The following is a 6,000-nucleotide window of genomic DNA, read 5'->3' on the forward strand; positions in this document are numbered from 1 at the left end:
AACCGTGTCCTCAAGTCCGTTCTCTACGTCTGCGTCTTTATTCCTGCCCTGCCACTAAGTTCATCAGTACCATTTTTTTTAGAGTCCATATATATGTGTTATCATACAGTATTTGCTTTTCTTTCTGACTTACTTCACTCTGTATGACAGACTCTAGGTCCATCCACCTCACTACAAATAACTCAGTTTTGTTCCTTTTTATGGCTGAGTAATATTTCAAAGGGAATCCTTTTTTGGGGGGGGAGTTATCTTTTTTTTTAACATCTCTATTGTAGTATAATTGCTTTACAATGGTGTGTTAGTTTCTGCTCTATAACAAAGTGAATCAGTTATACATATACATATGTTCCCATATCTCTTCCCTCTTGCATCTCCCTCCCTCCCACCCTCCCTATCCCACCCCTCTAGGTGGTCACAAAGCACCAAGCTGATCTCCCTGTGCTATGCGGCTGCTTCTCAAAGGGAATTCTTGATTCTTCCCCTGCACACAGGTACATGGCAGGCTTGTCACCATTGTCTCCCAACACCCAGCGCAGTGCCCTGTGCAGAGGAGACACTCAGAAAATGTGCTGATTTCATGAAAAAGAAAAATCGTGTAGCTCAGCAAGGTCCTCAAAGTCCACAGTGATCCCATGAGCTGGGGCAAGTCCCTTTCCTCAGATGGGACTCAGTTTCCAGGTCTGTAAAATGGGCACCTCCCTAGGGCCCTTCCCACTCTGGAGTTCTGAGTCTCCGCTACTGGATTAGGACAATAAGGAAGAAAACTGACCTGAGGGGACACTTACTAGATTCAGCAAATGAAAACACAAGATTCTTAGATAAATTTGAATTTCAGATAAACAATGCATACTTTTTTTTTTTTTTTTTTTGGCGGTACATGGGCCTCTCACTGTTGTGGCCTCTCCCGTTGTGGAGCACAGGCTCCGGACGCGCAGGCTCAGCGGCCATGGCTCATGGGTCCAGCCGCTCCACCGCATGTGGGATCTTCCCGGACCGGGGCACAAACCCGTGTCCCCTGCATCAGCAGGCAGACTCTCAACCACTGCGCCACCAGGGAAGCCCTGTATACTTCTTTAGTATATGTATGTCCCAATTCTTGTATGGGTCTTGCTTACACTAGAAAAGTATGCATTATTTACCTGGAATCAAAATGTAACTGAGGGGACTTCCCTGGTGGCACAGTGGTTAAGAATCTGCCTGCCAATGCAGGGGACACACATTCAATCCCTGGTCCAGGAAGATCCCATATGCACAGAGCAACAAAGCCCGTGCGCCACAACTACTGAGCCTGTGCTCTAGAGCCCACGAGCCACAACTACTGAGCCTGTGCTCTAGAGCCCATGAGCCACAACTACTGAGTCTGTGCTCTAGAGCCCACGAGCCACAACTACTGAGCCCGCATGCCACAACTACTGAGGCCCATGCACCTAGAGCCTGTGCTCTGCAACAAGAGAAGCTGCTGCAATGAGAAACCCACGCAAAGCAATGAAGAGTAGCCCCCAGTTGCCGCAACTAGAGAAAGCCCACGTGCAGCAACGAAGACCCAATGCAGCCAAAAATAAATAAATAAATAAATATTTTTAAAATGTAACTGAGCATCCTGTATTTTATCTGGCCACCCCAGCAGGAAAAAAGCACTTCTTTAGCTTCAAGATCAGGCTTGGGTCTCTGCTCAAAGGTGGGGCTTCCAAAGCCCCTCCAAACCCAACAGAGACACAGTTGGTTCCCTCTCAGCCAGGGGTAACAGCTGGGCAAATGCTAGGCAAGGGAGCAAGAGAGACCCAGCCATGCTCTTCCAACTGTGGGAGGGAAAGCCAGATGCAATGAGAAAATGTAAACAGGCCCATGGCTACAGAATTGGGGGGCCTCCAGACCCTACACCCTCAGGTGCCCATCTCCCAGGAGCTCCATTGGTTGAGTTCCACTTCAACCAATCCCCAGATTAGCTCCTCAAGAAAAACAAATCCAAATTCCAGCCTTAGCAGCAAGACTGTTCAATCAGGGAAAGGTAGAAGTCATGGCAGCTCATACCAGCTCACACTGGCTCACAAGAGCTGATTGTTAACTTTTCAGAAATTTTGCAAGCTAGTTGTTAAATGTGGCCATAATTAAAAGTTAAATTATATAGACTTACAATTCGATAAATTATATTAAAAACAAAGTTACTACAACTGAATATCCACATGCAAAAGAATGAAGTTGAATCCCTACCTCACACCACATACAAAAATTGACTCAAAATTGATCAAAAACCTAAATGTAGAAGCTACAACTACAAAACTCTTAGAAGAAAACATCGGGGTAAATCATGACCTTGGATTTGACATTGGATTCTTAGATATGACACTAAAAGCAAAATCAATTAAAAGAAAAAGATAAATTGGACTTCTTCAAAATAAAAAAAAAACTTTTGTGCATCAAAGGACACTATCAAGAAAGTGAAAAGACAACTCACAAAATGGGAGAAAATATTTGCAAATTGTATACATGATAAACCCAGAATATATAAAGAAACTTCTAACTCAATAACAAATAGACAAGCAACTCAATTTAAAAATGAGCAAAGGACTTGAATAGACATTTCTCCAAGGCAGATATACAAAGGCCAAAAACACATGTAAAGATGTTCAGTATTATTAGTCATTAGAAAATGTAAATCAAAACCACAGTATGACTTCACATCAACTAGTATATTAATAATAAACTGAAAATAACCAATGTTGGTAAGGATATGGAGAAATTTGAACACTTAACCACTGCTAGTGAGAATGTAAAATGATGCAGCCACTGTGCAAAACAGTTTGGCTGTTCCCGAAAAAGTTAAACACAGAACTACCACATGACCCAGAAATTCCGCATCTATGCATATACCCAAAAGAATTGAAAATAGGTATTCAAATAAAGACGTGTACATAAATGTTGATAACTGCACAATGCAAGAGAGCCAAAAGGTGGAAACAACCCAGATGTCCATCAACTGATGAATGGATAAACAAATTGCAGTCTATCTGTACAAGGAGATGTTATTTAGCCATAAAAAGGAATGACGTATTTATACGGGCGACATCATGGACGAGCCCTGGAAACGTGATGCTGAGTGAAGGAAGCCAGTCTCAAAAGGCCACACTGTATGATTCCTTTTACATGAAAAACCCAGAAGAGGAGAATTCACACACACAGAAAACAGATGACAGTGGTTGCCAGGGGTGGAGAGGGAGAGGGAGGCGTGAATGCCTGACTGGGAACAGAGCTTCCTTTATGAAAGGCAGTGATGAAAATGTTCTGGAACCACACGCAGTCAGTAGTTGCACAGCATTATAATGTACTAAATGCCACAGAATTGTACACTTTAAAACAGTTAAAATGGTGACTTTCATGTTATGTGAATTTTATGTCAGTAGTAGAAAAGGAACTAAATACACCAAGCTCCTCACTTACTAATTATTTTATTACATCTTAGCATGCTCAGTGCTCTGGACGTTACTCACGTGGATTGCGTCGGGATGGTGGAAATACTATGTAACAGGGTGGCACTCCACATCTCCACCTCCTGCCAATTTTAGGTCCAGTAACGTCACGTTCACAGCTTGCGATTGGCCGTGGTGGGAGTATTTACACCACAGAAATTGGCAAACGCTACAGTCAGTCCTTTTTTTCTTTTTTATCCCAAGACCATCATTCCCATTCTCTATTCCTCATAAACCTGTCTACATTAGAGATCTCACAGATTTGAGACCTCATAATTTTTTAAGGAAAGATTTAAAGACAGAAATCCCTAGAGACGGGTAGGAGCTATTAGAATTCCTAAGCACTGATGTGAATAGAAGACAAGGCTTCCCTCAAGCTGAGAAAGTTCGAGATGCTTCCCAGGGGAAACATCAGACCCGCCTTCCTGTCCCTGCTCACCAGGCTTGCTGGTGGACACCCCCGAGACCCAGCTCCCAGGTCACTTGGGCACAGCTCCTGGAAGGATCAGATGAAATAACGTGTGAGAAAACACCGAGGGTGGCGTCAGGCACGGAGGAAGTGCTCGGCTCAGTTGAGTTTCCAGTGATACGCCATAATATTTTGAACTATTAACTAGCGAATCCTCCCCACCCCACCTTCCCTCCTACCCCTTGTCTTTTCCCCATCAGTCAATGCAGCTGGCTCCCTTCAGTGCCTCTGGGAAGGGATGCCGTTCTCAGGTGCAATTCCCAAGAAAGAAGGTCATTATAAGGATTCTAGTTGGGAGGTGATTTCAGGCAATGCTAGCAGGGGAGCGGGAAAGCTGGGGTGAAGGATGCTTTAAAGAGTGTGTCATCAAGCCAGTCCCCACCGATGGCAGCTGGAGCTTACTAAACTCGGCTGGGGACCAAGAGATCACATAGAACACGTTACCCCACAGGGGACTGAGGGAGCAATGGTGTGCTGGCGTGTCCAGCTGGCCAAGGGGACACACCCAGCGGGCTCTGTGGCCCCAGAAATTCTCACGCCCAGCAATGCTGCCTGCAGCTTGTTCCAAAATGGTAAAATGCAGAGGGGGATTGATGGGCAGGGCCTCCACTGAACTTGCTGTGGCAGAAACTGAGTAAAGGCTTGTGACTTCCAAAGCCTAAACCCTAAGGGGAATCTGAGGAAGACCAGCCAGTTTTCCCCATCCTCGGGTTGGGAGGAGGTGGGAGGGAAGAAAGTCGGAAGGGGGCGACGAGACCCTCCAGCTTTGGCTTCAGAGGGGACTTGGGTAGAAAGAAGACCTGGGACCCCCATTCCTCGGGGCACTCGGGAGAGACCCCGCCCCCCCGGACAGAATAGCAACATCCCTAAGCCCGAGTCCAGGCGGGAGGGAGGGAGGAAGCCCCCAGGGTTCTGTGCCCAGAGCCGGTGCAGCTCAGGATGAATCCCAGAGCACCCAAGAGGGGGCTGAGAGTGACTGAGAAAATGGGTCAGACCAAGGGTAATGCTGCAGGAGAGGTGACTCAGCGTGGAGCTTGGGGAACTGGGGGCTGAGCACCACCTGTACCCCGAAATAAGCCCATCTTCAGGGGAGAGAGAAAAGAAGCCCAGAACTGACTGCCTCGGGGTGGGAGGAGCGGGGGCTTCAAAATAGAAATTCCAGAAAAAGAGCGTTACATTTCTGACACACCTGCCACGATGATTATTTTGCTCTCCCTGCAGCCTGTTCCGTGATCACAGCAAAATCGATGCCTTTTAGCGGCAGCTGATCGCTGACTGGGAGGCTGCAAGCCCACCAGCACCTTCCTGGGGGATATGGCACTTTTCCTGGGAAAACCTCAAAGGGCTGCCACTGGTGATTCTCACTCTGAACCAGGGAGGTGGCAAGTTGTCTCATCCCCATCGAGCAGGGGGGAAAGTGAGGGCGGGCGCACCAGGGAAGCCTCTGGGAGGACCACCTGCTCGGCGAGACCCACTGCCAAGCGCTGTCCCCGCGCCCGGTCGCCATCCCGAGGGTCCACCCTGCAGATAGCCCGTCGGACCCCTCACTTCCTCCCTCTGCCATGCGTGGGCTCCCCACTCCCCGACACCCCCCCAAAACTATGTTCTTCTGAGAGTGCGCCACCCCATGGGGAGGGAAAGTGACTATTTCCAAAGCCCCCTTTCTTCAAAGCAACCCACGAGGGGGCCTGGGCAAAAAGAGAACATGGGAATGCCACAAATAAGTTTTAAAAACTCATGTTTTGGGCCCTGAGAGAGAAGACTATGGAGAATGGATTAAATGTATTCAGCAGATCGAACTTTCCAGAAAGAACGTGGTTGCTGAGACTGTTGTTCTAGTTGCAAGTTTCCCAAACTTCAGTCTGTCCTGCATGCCTGTCAGCCGCCGTGCCATGTGTGGGGCCACTTGCTTCCTCCCCACCCCTGGCCTGGACTAGCATTACGTTAAAAGGGAACTATGTGCATAAGGATGTGAATGTACTTAGCGTCACTGAACTGCACTTAAAAAGGGTTGAAATGGGGCTTCCCTGGTGGCGCAGTGGTTGAGAGTCCGCCTGCCGATGC

The 6,000-nt window shown here is 47.5% G+C and overlaps 1 protein-coding gene across 15 annotated transcripts in view; it reads right to left on the reverse strand.

Annotated features, from left to right (window-relative positions):
* The window catches only part of ZNF831 (zinc finger protein 831), a 166,680-nt gene that overhangs the window by 141,651 nt on the left and 19,029 nt on the right, over window positions 1–6,000 (reverse strand). The gene's annotated exons all lie outside the window — the stretch shown is intronic.

The sequence above is a fragment of the Neophocaena asiaeorientalis genome, unplaced genomic scaffold, assembly GCF_003031525.2.
Source record: "Neophocaena asiaeorientalis asiaeorientalis breed wild unplaced genomic scaffold, Neophocaena_asiaeorientalis_V1.1 scaffold606, whole genome shotgun sequence".
Classification (NCBI taxonomy): domain Eukaryota; kingdom Metazoa; phylum Chordata; class Mammalia; order Artiodactyla; family Phocoenidae; genus Neophocaena; species Neophocaena asiaeorientalis.